The sequence below is a fragment of the Choloepus didactylus genome, chromosome 7 (assembly GCF_015220235.1).
Source record: "Choloepus didactylus isolate mChoDid1 chromosome 7, mChoDid1.pri, whole genome shotgun sequence".
In the NCBI taxonomy this organism is placed as follows: domain Eukaryota; kingdom Metazoa; phylum Chordata; class Mammalia; order Pilosa; family Megalonychidae; genus Choloepus; species Choloepus didactylus.
Genome location: NC_051313.1, coordinates 131,439,733 through 131,457,152, shown reverse-complemented (window position 1 = coordinate 131,457,152; position 17,420 = coordinate 131,439,733). Strand labels below are relative to the sequence as shown.

The window sequence follows — 17,420 nt, the reverse complement described above, 5'->3', positions numbered from 1 at the left end:
GCGGTTGTGCGAAAGGCTATCATCCATGCCAACTATTGGGATGTGTGTGCATGTTGCTGGACACACTTTCTGCCACTCTGGGTTGTTTGGTGCAGCTCTGGGCTGCAGTGCCAGGTGCCAGGCAGGAGCGTTTCCAGCCTGCCGGGAAGATGGCTGTATGGGGCGTGGTTATTTTCCCCTTTTGTGCTGACCTCTACCTTTCTAGCTCTGACACAATTAGCTGCAGGTGTTCAAGAAACTATCATCCATGCCAGATATTGAGGCGTGCCCACACGTTGTGGGGAAGTAGCTCCCTCCATGCTTCACTATGTGGCTCCTGCTGCTGGACCTGCAGCTGCTTTTGGGTTTTTAATACTAGTTTGACTCCAAACGCCAGCCTCCGGTTTCCCCAGACCGCAGCGCGGCTGCCACTTCTTCAACAAGCTCACACACTCGTTTCAGAACGCAGACTCCCTGTTTCACCAAGTGCAGGGTCCCCATGGATCTAGCAGACCTTGTCCGGGTGGTGCCTCGCTGGAACTGGTGCTCTGGATCACTTTCTGTCTTTTATCTAGTATTTTTCATGGAGACATTTTTTTGCCCTGTCTCTCCTAATCCACCATCTTCCCAAACCAGTGAGTGCTTTTTTAAAGCTCTTTCAACTTTTTGCCTACATATACAAATAAATCCTTTAAATGAATGTTTGAATTGAGGAGCCAGGAAATTTTTTTTTTATTCTTTTAGATCCTACCTTCAACTCTCATTATTGTCTCCATCTGAAATAGATGATTTCCCTAGGGGATTCATGGAGCTTGATTATCCATGGTGGACCTCATGTTATCTGGGGATATGTTTTCTGTTGATTGTATCTGAGAGGATAGGGGACATCATACATTTTTCTCCCAAGAAAATTGGAATTTGAAAAATCAATATGATTATATTTCAGTTCTGTTTTGTACATTTCATGGATTTCATAAAAGCTAACTTTGGATTTTCAGTGTATAAGAATGTGGGGATTTACTTATTTCTTTATTTTTTGTTGACATGCTCTGGAGCAGCATAAAATATGATATATACCAGAAATATTGGAAGGTTGTAAAGAAGGGCTTGTTGATGAACATTAAATTGAACAATGTATCTAAACCTGTTAATTAAAGAAATCATCATCTGACCAGAAGGCACTGTTAGAGGGGAAAAGAAGACTGTTCTTTTCCTAAATCTTGTCTGTCTGCAACAGATAATATATCCATTCTCCTTTGATGTGTTGTTTCCCTCAGAAACAGTTCAGTGGCTTCATATGCTATAGAATAAAAAGCAGACACTCAAGGACCTCCATTAGTTGATTCCAATCTGTGTTTCCAGTAACAGCCTCCACCACACTCCTTGTGAATGTGTGCTCTCAAGGAGGATTGAATGGAGGTGAAGGGGAGACAATGGATTTAGAAGACACTGTGCTCAAGTCTCAGTGTTGTATGAAATTCATCAAATCACATTGCCTCCTCTATATCTTAGTCTCCTAAAGGACAAAATATATAATAAATATTGATTTCTGTTTTCATCTGTGATACTATGAATAAATTATCGGGTAGGGCCAGAAATTTAGATTTATTCTTTGAACTACTATAGTGGGTAATTTAGGTGTGTTGTATGGGAATGTAGGCTAACTGACATTTAAGTGATACCATTTCATTTTCATTTTCATCTATTTAGGTGGTAATTTCTTCTTTTCATATTATCTAATATCAGAATACTTTGACCACAAACATAGATAATTTTAATAATGTATGTGGGTCACAAATAAGTATGCTGTTTGGTAAATAAAAAAGGCTATATACAAATCATTTTGAAGTTTTTGTCCAATCTTTAATTGTATATGTTGCTTAGTCATATAGAGGGAAGAGAACATAAAATCTGATTTTATCGGATAACTTTTATGCCCAGTGTCATATTTTGGGGGCCTGTCTAATCTTTCAAAAATATCTGATAGGATTCAGTGTCCTCAGATGCTATTTACTGTCTGTTTCCAAAGTGAAAATTGAGCATCATATTATACCTTATTTCCCTCTGCCCACTAAGTTCAAACTCAAAAAGAGTCATCATTTATTCTCTTTACAACTAACCTGATACCAACATTATAAATTCCACAGTCTGCTTTCTTTGTATAATTTTGTGGTAACCATTTACTCTCACTTGATCCCCTCACGTATTTATTGCAGCGGCTTTTCTTGGCTCGAGGAAATAAGGAACTTATTCATCAGAAATGTTTGATGGTGTTTCTCAGAAGAAAAAGTTGTTTTGCTCTCTTTGGTTATTTTTTTCTTTCAGATCTGATCCATTGTGGAAGGGAGAGAAAGCAACTAGAGAATCCTGGAAAATGGAAGTAAACCATAGTAGGGCCACATATTTAGACAGAAATTGAGAGGAATAGAAATGGGAAGATAGCAGGGATTATCTTCATATTAGGTGCTCTGATATTCATTATTTAATTTAAATTTCACCAGAAGCATTAGATATGATCAAGATGATTGTGATGATGACAATTCTCATTAAACAGATAAGGAAGCAGCCTCAGAGTGAAAGTAACTTGGTCTAAAACATATTGCCAGTAAGAGTCATAGTGTGTTCCTTGATTATGATGTTGCATCTCAAAAAAATGTTTTTGGTGCAATTGTGTGGCTTGTCGTAAAGTTTAGTAAATATAATTATAATTTCTCATACTTTCAAGGATTTCATGTTCCCTCAGGGACATAATATTTTAGCTTTGGGATTTTATGCTACCTCTGTGCCCTGTGCTCAAAACAACAGTGACTTTATGGCAGACACTTGTGAGGAGGAGCATTTTCACCTCATCCAGAATGTTCTTCTAAAGTAATAATTTAAAAAGCAAGGAGCATGTGATGATATCCATATAGCAATAACTCTAATAATTATAAATGCTTAATGTGTTCCATATCTGTGTCTATTTGTTCTACCTGTGTTAACTTTTCAGTCTTCACAATACCCCTGTGGGGTAGTGTATCAGTCAGGGTTCTCTAGGGAAGCAGAACCGACAGGAGATATCTGTAAATATTATGAGATTTTTATAAAAGTGTCTCACACAACTATGGGGATGTGCAAGTCTGAATTCCAGGAGAAACTGGCTGGCTGAAATGGAGATGGAAATTCTCTCTTCTGACTGCAGAAATCATCACATCTCCTTTAAAGCCTTCAGCTGATTAGATGAGAGATCTCTTATTGACGAAGGCAGTCTCCTCAGTTGATTGTAGAAGTAATCAGCCATAGATGCAATCAACTTCCTGATGATTCAAGTCCACAAAATATCCTCCCAGTAACAATCAGGCCAGTGCTTGCATAACCAAACAACTGGACACCGTCTTCTGGCCTAGTTGATAAGTGGACCTAACCATCACAGGGAGGCACCACTATTTTTCCATTTTAAGCTGAGACACAGGAATGTTCATAACTTGTCAAGGTCCCAAAGCTAGTGAAAGGGTGGACATTGAAATCCATAGCTCTGTGGTCATTGCAACGCTGCCTCTGAGCATGATGAATTAATAAATGAGAACCTTGTCATTTGCCTCAGTTGTCTTAGACAATATTTTTGTGTGGGCAATATTTTTATGTGTGTGCATTTCCAAGTCTATTGCCTTTTTCATTAAGTATAAACGGTGCACATTTTTTAGGGCAGTAGTTGTAAACTGTAACTCAAGGCATAGCTAGAGTGTGGGAGAGGATTAAGTCATTCAGAATAGTTAGGGAAAACTCGCCAGACACTCTTCCAGGAATTCAAAGTTTTAGCTGGGCATAATGACCCTGGATGTTTTGAGAAAGTGAGAGATTCTTTTTTTTTTTTTTATCTTCATTTTATTGAGATATATTCACATACCACGCAGTCATACAAAACAAATCGTACTTTCGATTGTTCACAGTACCATTACATAGTTGTACAATCAACACCTAAATCAATCCCTGACACCTTCATTAGCACACACACAAAAATAACAAGAATAATAATTAGAGTGAAAAAGAGCAATTGAAGTAAAAAAGAACACTGGGTACCTTTGTCTGTTTGTTTCCTTCCCCTATTTTTCTACTCATCCATCCCTAAACTAGACAAAGTGGAGTGTGGTCCTTATGGCTTTCCCAATCCCATTGTCACCCCTCATAAGCTACATTTTTATACAACTGTCTTCGAGATTCATGGGTTCTGGGTTGTAGTTTGATAGTTTCAGGTGTCCACCACCAGCTACCCCAATTCTTTAGAACCTAAAAAGGGTTGTCTAAAGTGTGTGTAAGAGTGCCCACCAGAGTGACCTCTCGGCTCCTTTTGGAATCTCTCTGCTACTGAAGCTTATTTCATTTCCTTAGTGAGAGATTCTTTTTGTCTATGTACATAGGTATTTCTCTGTGTCATCTTAGTTCAACCTGAACCACTCAGATGATGGAAGAACAAATCCTGGGCAACGTGAAACAGTAGAACCAAAGGAAACACCACATGGGTTACAAAGGACTAGAATTTCGTGGTTGTAATTTATCACGTCTACTCCTTGTGATACTCTACATGGAATTGTTTATCTTTTTCTGTTGGGAATGTATTTTTTCTTTATACTTAAAAATGCCCTACCTTTAGAATCATTTTAACTGTAATTATTTGAGGGCAAAATGTGCAATTCTGTATTCTTTTTATTCTAGCCATTTTCTTTTAATCCTTAGGATAATTGAAATGTTTGTTCACTCGCACACTTATTTGGTGGGTGTTTATTGAACACCTGCTGTATGCCAGACATCTGCAAGACCCTGGGGGATAAAAGATGTGTAAGATGCTGAATCTGTCCTCAAAGTGTTGGGATTCTAATGGGAGAAACTGTTGTATACACAGATAGTTATAACGCAGTATAAGTAGGACAACATTAGCAGAACGAACAGTTCTGAAAGGGCACAAAGGAGGGTGGAAAGACTTCTCAGTTGAGGAAACATTTGAGCTAAGTGGATGGGTGAAGGTGGACAGGGAGGGCTTTGGAAACAGCATTACTCAAAAGTCTGGAGTAGTGAAGGGACAAAAATATTTATCATCATGTCACAGCTAGGAACACTGAACACCGTAACCAGCTGAGTTTACCTGTGAAGGAAATGCCACCAATATCTGGAGTTACCATTGCATGGTTTTCATTTATTGCTGGGAAAAATTGGCCTTCCTTTATTCTCAGAGCCCTCTTTTTTTCCCTTTTTCTCCTTTCTTTGTTACCCTTCTCTGGCTAGTGTGATAGATTTTAATTCAGTGTGGGTGTTTCCATAGCAGGCTTTAATCATACTTGAAGGAGTAGGAAAAAACTCAGCTGCCCACTATGACACAATGGAATGTGAGGTTTCATGCCGTTTATTTTTATGTCATCCTAGTTATTTTTCTCAGGATATTCATTTTTTCTGCTTCCCATTAAATTATGTCCCTTTGATCACTAAATGCCCACATCACTGCTGCTGCTAAATTTTTTTCGTGAGCTGCCTTTGATAAGCACGGCATGTCCGCGTGGGAACTTCCTCTGTTAGGTACCTAAATTTGCTAATTTGGGACTTTGTATTGGGTTGGCAAAATGCTCATATTTAAATAACTTATAATTCCTGACAAACTCATAAAACTGTCTGACATGATGTTAAATAGTTTGTGCCTATACGGAACTTTTTTGCAGATGGCTGAGTATGAAATGAATGATTTTCCTGTAGTAAATCTCAGACACCACAAACTATATGAGAACTGTATGTAATTCATAGGTAGCAATGGATGGAGTTTATTTTTTACAAGAGGACTTACAGAAACATAGTGCCCACCATATTTATTCAGAAAAATATATTCTTAAATAAATAAAATTTCCCTGACCTTGATTACTACAGTTAAGCAACTTCGTCTTATTTGCTAACTTTGCTTAGCAAACTAGATGGGTGTCCCAAACATGGTTGTTTAAGATAGAAGAGTATGATGCCAAAACATTATATGAACATGCTGCCAAATGCAAACATGCGCGTGTGTGCACACATATACACGTACACAATTGAATAACCTGTTCTCAGTGCTGTGGTTCAGAGAAATGAGCAGATGATTCGGAGGTAAGATGATCAACTTGTATTTATTCTGGAAGAAAGATCACTTGAGGAGAAAATACATTATTCTTGGCATGCAATGAAAACCCACATTTTGTTATACAGTTCATTTTGTGATTTAGATTTTTATAATTTAGGCAATTAAGCCTAATAAACAAGGTAGTACTGAATATTGAATGGATTTGTTTTCATGGGTTAAAAAAAAAAAAAACAACTCATGCACGAATTGTCATTTAACAAGATCATCTCCTAAATTGTGGGTATGGTTGTTTGCGAGTCCTTTTTTTCCTTTTTCCAACCCTCTGCATATAGCCTTCCTTCTCACACTAACCTATTTTGATCCAAGGAAAGCACTTTGAGGAAGAAATCTTCAGGATATTTAATAAATTTCATTTAACAGGAGATTTCTGTTCAAAAAAAACATTATTGGCTGATTTAGAAATTTCTAGAATTCTGCCCACACCTAAAAATACTTTCAGTGCCCATTGCTGCATACTGCTCCTTTGTGCATGTTTTCCCTCTGGGACTGAACTGGATATGGTTAGGATTTTGGTTTTTTAATATATTCCAGTGGGAATAAGTATATTGGCTAGTAAAGGTTCCTTCAGTTTACCTGATTACAGTAAAGATGATCCAATCCCTTTGCCCCATTTTCCCTCAGTTTTAAAACCACAGATTAATAACTGGGAGCTAAGCCCCTCACCCGGTGAGAAAGTCTGCCAACATTTGCTTACAAAAGCAGGTTTGGAGAGGATAACTAGAATTATGATAGGTTTTTTCCTCCTGAATTACACATGGATAGTTTAAAAATTAAGTTTCAAATTCATATTCTATGTCCTATTCATATAAGAGGGAACATTTAGCAAAACAAAAAACAGAAAACAACAACAACAAAAAACCCGCAATTTTTGACTATGAGGACACGTTTCCTGCCTTTCCACAGTCCATTTTCCCTCTCCCAGACCCTCACGTAAGGTCGGCAAATGCATCCCTTTCTCACTGTGCCTCTGTTGTGTTGAGTGGAAGTCTGTACTGGAAGGAACAATGGCAGGTGTATGCTCTGCTCTAGGGAGCCCTGGGCTAGACTTCAAAGGCTATTTCCCCATCCTGACAGGGCGGGACATGCTCTCCGTAGATGGGGAAGTCACAGCTCTATCCTTGTTCAAGACTGCACCTCCTTTTTATTCCTTCCCAGGAGCTGTGGAGTCCAACTGTGACTGCCAAGAAGGATCCAAAAAGCCAGAAAGCCCGAACATGTCAGACCTTCCTGCCACCCGCCCCACACACTTCAAACCCAGAGGAAATGAGTGAGGATCGACGGCAGGAAGCGAGCCAACCAGGTGAGCGGCCACGTCAGTCTGAAGGCGAAAGCACAGGAAAGGCGTTCTGTTGATTTGGCAAGGTCAGGACATGACCTGAGCTTACACTAGATTACCTCACAGCAAATTATTTTTTACCAAGCATTATAAATGTGAGGATGACTCCACCAGGCTCTTTGGCTAAGGACAGATGACTACATCAAAGGCTGGTGATTAGTCTGCATGTGTGGTCTCTCTTTCAGGAAAGGGTTAAATCACAACTCTTTAAAATTGAGTTTCCAGTATAAGAGTTTTAGTGAGAGTCTTCTGGTTTTGATGCCTGTGAGTGTGTCTCTGAGTGTATGGCTCTGAGTGTGTGTGTGTGTGTGTGTGTGTATGTCAATGAGGGGCATCCCAGGCTGTTTTTCCTCTATAAAAATATAATTCTCATTGTTAAGGTCTTTTGTTCCATATTTTGAAGCGTCTTTCTAGGTGAACTGAATTAGACTATGGTATTTTTTATTATTATTATTATTTTACATTTGAGTAATTAAATCTCTAGCCGGAGGCTTAGGCTAAGTTTGGTGCCATGACAGGATTCACCAAGGTTCCACTGTGATTCAAAATTAGCTTTAATTTCTGCTCCTTGCCTTCCACCCCTATAACTGTTATTACGACATGGAGAAAGGGTATTTTAATGATAGCAACATGTCATTTAAAAGCCCCTTTTGCTCTGTTACTAAAAAGAAGCATATATAATATCAAAAGAGAGATTTTAATCCCTGAAACATCTCTAGGACAGGGTCTCTGAACCTTGGCACTGTTGACATTGTGCACTGGATGACTCTGTTGTGGGGGTGTGTCCTGTGCATTTTGGGACATTTAGCAGCATCTCTGGGCTCTCCCCACTAGACACCAGTAGCAGGTGCCCCATTCCCACCAACACCTAGTTGAGACAACCAAAAATACACCATACACAATTGCCCACAGTTGGAACCACTGCTCTAAGGGTAGATTTAACTAAAGAAAAGAAGGTGGATAATGAAGGTAAAGTATGGACTATGAATCTGATTTTTGCTTTTTAATACCTTAACTACATAGTATTAACATTAAATTCCACTGGGTCTCCAATTATCTATCCATTATTGGTTGGAATTTGGTTTAGTTTTATACAACGATTGCAACTCACTTAGAACAAGATGTCGCTTATGGTGCTATGATTATTGACTGACGAACTCCCAGGTATTTATATCACATGTAGAACTTTCAATGAAAGGGACCCTGTGATCACTGGGTGCTTTTCATAGTACTGGTTGATGTTTATTGGGTAGGGGGAGAAGGAGTGGTTGGTGAGCAAGATTCAAATGAGGCTCACATAAGACGTTAATAACTTAATGCATCTATTGAGTGAAGAAACACACCCTACTCTACACTATAATTCAGCAACTTTATGAATGAGAGGTCAGGCATGTGATTTAAAGACAGGTTCCACTGAATTCACCATCTCTTGCCTTACTGAAAATTGTCTAGAATACTGTGATCTTCCTGTATAGGATTATGATTAATTCTCTCTGTTCTTACTCTCCTTCCAAATTTACTTCTACTTTTATAGTAGAATTTCGAGCTGTGGGACAAGTAGAATCATGTCAGCACTGTGATTTAACATTAAATTTCCTGTTACCTTTATTTCAAAATTTCTTTTTTCTCTCTCTATTCTCTCCTCCCTTCTGTTCACATGAGCATACATGCTTGCCAGGCATGTTCTTGGTTTTCTTTTTACTCATTCGGATTTTCCATCCCTCCTGCCCTTGTTTTCTTCCCTTTCGTTTGGCTATAGAAACTGTCAGATAGCCCTGCTGGCATCATGTTACCTTTTTTGAACTATGTTGCGCAGGGACTTCCATTTATTATGCCTTGGGCACTCTCTTTCTTTAATACTGTATCTCTCTGAGGGGTAGTTAATGATCTTTGCAGCAAATGAAGGTGAACTGTAGCCACATTATTGTTATAATATAGCCAACTGTATGGAACAGATTGGGCTGAGCTTTGAACAGCTGGGGCTGGCAGAGTGAGCCTTGACTTCTCTCAGAAGAGTTCCAGAACTGCCAAATCATCAGACTTGAAGGGGAAAGAGGGACAAGAAAGGTTACTGGGATAGTGGTTCCTGCAGGTGCTTTTTGCTTTTGTAACCTACCTTTTTGAAATGTTCACTAGTTTGTAGATCTGGCAAAGCATGAACTAGTTGAACTCAGGAGCTACTGCCACTGCTACAGATTTGCTTGACAGCTTAGTGGCTGTGCCGTTTTTTTTGTTGTTCATTTGCAGATAGTGGGCATGTGATAATGATTGGTGCTTTTTGTTTGGTTGTATTTTTTTTGGTTAAAAGTTGTGGTTCTCTGCAGTGCATTGAAACAGTTTGTAGTTTTCAGAAGAGTTTTGATTTGCAAAGTATAGGTAAACTTAATATAAATGTCATAAAAGCTGTGTTGGAATTTTTGGACTGCAATATGGCTTCCCTTGTGGGTATAATCAATAGGAAGTAGTGTGGGGTGGGGCAGGTAACATAACCCAGTAGATCACAGGGCCTTATCTAGTCTTCAAAAGTGTTGCATTTGCTCATTTTTAAGGAGTTGTGTGTGTTTGTGAGTTTGTGTGTGTGTTTCAAGAACTAGATGCCAACACCTTAAAAAAGTTTAAGTATGTTTTAGGGTTCTCCAGAGAAACAGAATCAACAAGGATGTGTGTGTGTGTAAGGATTTATTTTATGGAATTGGCTTATGTAACTGTGGGGACTGGTAAGTCCAAACTCTATAGGGCAGGCTGCATGCTGCAAATTCCAGTTGAAGTGATGCTAGAGTCTTTAGTTTGAATTCCCAAGGAGAAGCTGGCTGGCTGGAAATTCCAATAAGAGGTGATGCTGAAATTGAGACAGATATTCTTATTCTGACCTCTGAAATCCTCACCTCTGGACTTTAAGACTTCCAACTGATTGGCTAAGGAGACTCTCCACATTGCTGAGGGCAATGTCCTTCTTTGGTTGTAGATGCAGTCAACTGATTATAGATGGAACTCCATCTACAATAACAGTAACAAGCAGGCCAATGCTTGATTAAACAACTGGGCACCATAACCTAGTCAAGATGACACATGAAATTAATATCACAATATAAACATATGAAGGAAGTGAATAATAAAAGAGGGAAGAGTGTAGCTGAACAGGGGAAAATAAAGATGAAAATTCTTTGTACTTTAAAGATTTTTTCCAAATAACCAAAGTTTTGTGGCAAGTTTAAATCTAAGGAAATACTTAGGTTGAGCCATATGAAATTGTTACTATTTCAGTGGTACAAAAATGGTGCTTTCATATAGTTCAACCTAATACAATTTTTCATTTTTGCTAGAATTTCTCCAGGTCCCCTGAATAGGTATATGGAGTGTTTTTTTAAAAAGCCACAGATGTTTTGGAATACAATTTGTGAATTTCTAACATGTACTTTGCTAGAATATGCAGACATTTTCTGCTTTGATTTTTCTTGTCATCCTGCTTTTTTCTAAAATTATGGTTGTTGCCTTCAATCTTCATAGCAGATGGGAAGACTGAAAGGAGAGCACAGGGTGAGGCCTTATCCAGCCAGCTCATTCATCCAGGGATCTGCATGGTAGACTGGCTTTGGTTCTGGGTCTTTTTCTTGGCTGACTTAAAAATTTGTTTCAAAAATAAGAAATGTATGTGAAAAGATGAAACATTATATACTTGGAGGTGATTTATAGCAACCCGTTCCTTAGTTAGGGTTAATAGTACCTTGTTGAAAGTTGTAAAATTAGCTCAAATAGCCATTCTTTTCCTCTGGGTCAGAATGAGACTATGATTCCCGTCATAGTTCCAGCAAGAAACAAATTTGCTTAAAATTGGCAGTTTCCAAGAAGGCTTAGAGGTAGTGAAATCAATGGTCCTCAGTGTTGTGTATGTGTCTGTGTGTGACTCATCAGGCATTTGTTTGGGGTGAAAGGGACAGATGCTTCCTTCACTTGGTTGTTTCCTGATTTGCAAAGCCTCTTTTTTTGCTGTTTTATTTTAAGGTCCTGTGCCTGTTGGGTCAGTGTGGGTATGGAGTGCCTGCAGAAACATGTGCCTACCTCTGTAACTTGCTAGTCCTGTGTCGTTTCAAGTGGAAGTGCAAAGCACCACAAACTGCTTTGAGCAGAGCCCACTTCCCTTCACCCACAGAGAGTGTGAAGCAGTTACACCAACATCAATCAAGGGAAACCCACAGGCAGAGCTCACACCGTTGCAGCAGGTGCGTGAGCGGGCATTCTCCAACAGGCTCATGTGATTGAGAAGCCCCTGGGTGTCTTGCCCACAGATGTCAGTTATGATGGCTGTGTGGGCCTGGGCCCTCTGAGGGGGGAGCCAAAACAAGCCTGTCTCGCTTGCTGGAGAGAGCAGCTGTAGCTCAGGGCATCTCAATAGAGTTATCAGGTCAGATATTCCTAAATTAGTCTTATTTTCCCGTAACTCATTCACTTGTTGAGTGGTGAGGAGAAGAATCTGAACAAAATGATGTTTCATTTTCTTCCTGAGGTGTTTTGTAGTGAGAACAACCCTTGGATACTCCTTTTAAATAGTAAACAGGAAGACACTAGCATAAATGATTTCCTGAGACCAAGGGCAGACTGTTTGTATGTGTATGTGTGTGCATATGTATTTATATACATGCACTTATATGGAAGTATGCATAGATACACATATATAAGTACGCACACACACACACACACAAACACAATAATTTAAAACAAAATTTAAGTAGGCCATTAGATAAAGGGAGAGTTTGAATGTCTTGAGACATTTTTAAGTATCTGACAATAAGGTGAAGGTATTAGTAGAAAAATCACATATAGAAAAACTACATATCTCATCCAAGTTGAACTGTCCTGGCTTCAGGAAATTTCTACAGTTTTGACTGATCTTTAAAAAAAGATGAAGATAGTTAACACAAGGACTTCAGTAGATATTGTGCCTGTGTGAAAATTATTAGCTGCCAAAAGCTACTAATACATGTTATTGGTTACGAGTATACCCCTTGAGTGATGCTTCAAAATATTATGCATATTATTTTTGGGTGCATGCATGAAAAAACTTAGCCTTTCTCTAAGCAATGTAAATTAAAACAAGATGCAGTTTTTAACTATTGAATTGGCTAAGTTGAAGAATAATTGTAAATTTAGCATGGATATGAATATTGGAAAATCATATACTATTTGGAAGAATGAAAGTTTGTATATCTTGTGATTAATTTGCCAATATAGGATCAAAGTCATAAAATGTGCTTATTCATTGTTCTAGCAATTCACTTTTTAGGCAAATTTGTCCTAGGGCAGTAAAAAAAACCTGAATAAAAAAGATTTAGCTACAAGAATGCTCATCACAAACTTATTTATTCTTGATTATTTTGTATGAAATTTCTAATCAATGTTAGATTTTTTTCAGATAAACTATTGTAGAAATGTACAGTAAAATACCAACTGAGGCATTAAAACATGCATAGTTGTGTGGGCAAGCATTGGAATCAGTTTGGAAGATTACACATAAATTTAGAAGTTTTTATCTGTAGATGATTTTGAAGTAATTGAATGATTTTTTTGTGTTTATAAGTTCTTAATAACTTTCTAATATTCGTATGCATTACCTGGGTATTTAAAACAATGCAGGCAAACATGGAAATAGCATTTTTAGAGTATACTCATAAAAGTTATCTGGAAACATTTTTGAAGGCCTGGAAGGGAAGAGCTTTTCTTCCAAGATGACTGCTTAGTAGAAGATGTCAAAGATTATTGATTGATTGATTGATTGATTAATTCAGCAATTATTTGCGTGCCTAGTATGTGCCAGGTACTATTCAAGGCTCTGTCATGTGGTTAGTGCTATTCATATGGCAATTAGCTTAATTGATTCTACTTGACACTTGGCATAATTGCAGCCTCACTAACAGTTAATAATGCTAAAATGAAAATTCTCTAAAATGGACATGTAAAAATTAAGATTTTACATTGTCATTTTGGTTCATTTTACTACATATCTGTTTCATCTGCTCTATAATGTCTCACATAGATACACTTCTCCAACCATGTAGATAGTTAAGACAACTTCAGTCTTCTGGAAAGCCAAAAGCAGATACGAAAATCGTTTCAAAGACTTGACACCATTAGTGAAGACTTTAAAAGACACTAAAAAGTCTATTGGCAAGTGCTTTGAAAAGTCTGAACTCTCCTTATTTTGTGAGGTTTTTGCTTTGAAACCCATCATTTTAGTGTTCAACAGGTATCCTTCTAGGAGTTAGGGCACGATTTGAAGGGTGGGAGATTGGCATGATGAATTCAGTGCTCCATCCATCTGGAATGCTGCGACAGTGGGAGATATAGGTAGGAGGTTTAGATATGTGTAGTTTGGCTACAGAGGGATCAGGATTCAGGCTGACTCAGAGATGTTCATCTAGGGTTTAAATGCTGAGAACCCAAAGGGCAGCCTTCTCCTGTCTCACCACGAAGAGCCGAGAAATTGAACCTCTCACAAACCCTCTCAATGCTTGTATGAGATTAGGAATTTAAAAAAAAAAATTCTGACCTGAACCACCCAGGGCTCCAAAATGAACAGATTTTTCATGTGCTCAATTATAAAATAGCAAGAAATCTTGAGAGGAAGGGTTTGTTTTGGACCCGTCCGCATTTGCCAAGCTGCTTTTGAGGTGTGTGTGTGTGTGTGTCTGGGAAATGATTAGGACTTCTTGAACTTGATTCATTTCTTTCTTATTGGTGAAGGGAAGAAATTAAACGTTGGATTTGGTTATATTTCCATTGTCCAATGAATCAGGAGAGTTAGCCCCATCTGTTGCTATACTGCTGTTTAGCTGTGATACTGTGGGAAAATTTGTCATACTTACTTCCCCCTTTCTCTTTCCATGGTTCCCTCCTGTTAAAACAGATATGGTACCATTAAGTAATTAGTTAATGAAGGACAAAAAAGTATAAAGGACCAAAAAAAAAAAAAAAAAGAGAGTTTTAGTTATTTCTGAGACAAATCAAGAGTGGTAAAATCAATAATTCAAGATATCACTTGCTTTAAAAAAATAAAAGACTTATAAATAGAACAAGATGAGAAAAACTTGACTTTAGGCAGGCTAATCTAATCACACACAGAAGGCAAGCTGTTTTCTTACTTGCTGGATCACTTCCTCTTTATATTCTCACAGGGAACAATATATTAAGTACAGTATTTGGAAATATTTGTTGAATCCTGCTGTCTGCTTTTGGCAAGTCCCGAGGAAAAAAAGAATATGTCTTGGACTGCTTGAGCCTTCCTGCAAGGATATTGGAGTTTTCCCAGGGAGGCTGGTTTAACACTGTGGGAAACATTGGGTTAGTAGATAACACTGTTAGAATTTATATTTCAGAGGGCATTTAGTTTTCTTCAGGTTTTGGAGCAGCCGTGGCTGATCTTATATCTCTCAGGATCTGAAGAAACCCAAAGTGTATGTTAGCTTTTCCTTATATTGATGTAGTCATTTCCTTTTGGAGGGCTCCCCAAGTCATAATCCACTCATCCTGTTATAGCTGCAGGCTGAGCTCAGTGCAACCGAAATATCCATTTGGTGTATCTGAAGATAAAATGTGGGTGGTAACAAATGAGAGTGGCTGAAAGATAGGTCATTGCTGGGTAGAATGTCCATTTGCTAATGCTTTCTTCTTTTATAGAATATTGGAATACCAACATTTTCGCAAAACCCTAAGCTAATTTTGTTTAAATATGATATTCACTGATAGCATTGACTAATTGACATTTGTGATGAAATTAAAAATGAAATATTTAGAAGGTAATGTTATGGCCCCTTTATTTTAAATTATATGCGAAAATTGAAGTTCATTATGAGTAAATGAAATAAACCCCTTTAGTTTAAGTTTCTCAGCATATATCAGGCATTAAATAGTCTTAATGTATTTTATGCAAGCTTTTCTCCCACAGTCCCATTCCATTGGGTGCTCAAAAGTGAAGTAGACATACCTAACCAAGTTCTTTTGCTCTTTAACTAGCTTATTACTTTGGGAAATTATTTAACCGATGGTTTTTCAGCTCTAGAAGGGAGATAAGAGCATCAACCTCAGAGGGTTGTTAGATAAACTTTTTATTTTAGAAGAGTTTTAGATTTACAGAAAAGTTACAGAGATAGGACAGAGAGGTTTCCCATATTGCTAACATGCTATACTACTACTGTACATTTGTCAAAACTAAGGAACCAACATTAGTACTTTACTTTTAATTACACTCCAAAGTTTATTTGGATTTCAGTAGTTTTTACCAAATGTCCGTTTTCTGTTCCATAATCCTATCCAGGATACCACATGGCATTTACTCATCATGTCTCTGTAGTATCCTTTTGGCTGTACTAATTTTTCAGGCTATCCTTGCTTTTGATGACCTTGGCAGTTTTAAGGAGTGCTAAGCAAGTATTTTCTAGAATGCCTCTCGCCTGGGATTTGTCTGATGCTTTTCTCGTGATTAGACTGGGGCCCTGGCTTTGGGGGAAGAAGAACACAGAGGAGAAGTGCCTTTCTCCCCACCTCACGTGGAAGGTACATACTATCAATATAATTTATCACTGTTAGTGTTGACCTTGATCCCCTGACTGAGCTTGTATCAGCCAGCTTTCCCCCTGGAAAGTTACCTTTTTTTCTCCTTTAAATACTTGACTCTTTGGAAGCAAGTCACTAGGTGCAGCTCATGTGGTTGTTTTAAGGTTTCAATGAGCTGATAAATCTCTTGGCACAGAACTTGGCACATAGAAAATATTCGTTAAATGTCAGTTGATATTGTAATTGTTGCTTCTGCACTAGTCCCTTTCAGTACATACTAGTGCTCTTTAGTGCTACTTGCTCATAGTTATACGACTCTCATTTACTGATGTTGGTTAAAAAAAAAAAAGTAAAAAATAAGAGTGTTCACAAACCTCTCAAATGAGAAGAGTGTGCCCAAAGGCACTCTCCAATGAAAGGATACGAATTCAGGCTTTACCAGTCAAAGACTGTGCTAAGCTGTGATCGCCTGCTTCTGGTCCTGTTTCATGCGATGCAGTCAGGCATCATGCCATGAGGGTGGAGACTGGCCGGGAGAGGCGGGTGCTGGGCAGGAAAAGGAGAAGGAAAGTAATTAGGGGCTGAGCCTGCATTACGATGAGTTATTTCTTTTCTTGGTCGGGTTTCATCACTTTCAGGGAGAATTTAGAGTTCTTATTAGAATAAACAATCTTCAGCCCTTCTCTATAAAACAAGGGCCTCGTCCCACAACCTGAAATGCTTCAAAGCCTATGCAATTGTTGCCAGAGTAGTTTGCTGAGCCTGGATAATGGAGCTGGGAGTCCTGTATAACCAAGTCTGTTGGAATAAATAAGAACAGCTGGTCTCTTGTACAGATTCTGTTGGCATGAATTTTTTTTATTTCAGTCTTTCCATGTATCTAGTAAATAGTAAGCAGTATTCTAACATGACTAAAAGCCTCTCCAAGTCTCCTTGTAATAAATTTCCTTCACTCCTCCCCATTTAAAAGTTCAGGGTGTAGGGCAGGGTTAATATACCACAGAAGGAATGTTAGAAAATAATTTCTGAGTTAGAGAAAATAAGTTTCCTCTTCTATGTATCCTTTCTCATTTGACCTTCAGCTTCTCTCTTAGATAACACATTTTTTGGACTGTTTCTTGGGAAAGCAAGATTTATGCAGGCATTCTTTTTCTGTGCCATATGTACCAAGAAATGAGGGACTTATTCATATTAAAATGGAATACTCGGTCCTGAGTGTTTAGTGGGAAGAAGATTAACATTTCCATTAAGTGTAGGTGAGTGATAAAATATTCTCTTGGTCCCCTTTAAGTGACTAGCCCGGAGATTCTTTCCGTATATTTTTATGAATTTCTGTCTGAACAAGCTCACTTGACACTAAGCACCTTTTCCCTGTCCAGTAAGAACCAGAGAGGCCATTTAAAGAACATAGATGACATCATG

General features: G+C 38.2%; 1 long non-coding RNA gene across 1 annotated transcript in view; it reads left to right on the top strand.

Annotated features, from left to right (window-relative positions):
• Window positions 1–17,420, top strand: part of LOC119539400 — a 316,501-nt gene that overhangs the window by 107,878 nt on the left and 191,203 nt on the right. The window contains exon 2 of the long non-coding RNA XR_005217866.1: window positions 7,271–7,415. This is a non-coding gene — a long non-coding RNA (uncharacterized LOC119539400). The remainder of the gene's footprint in view (window positions 1–7,270; window positions 7,416–17,420) is intronic.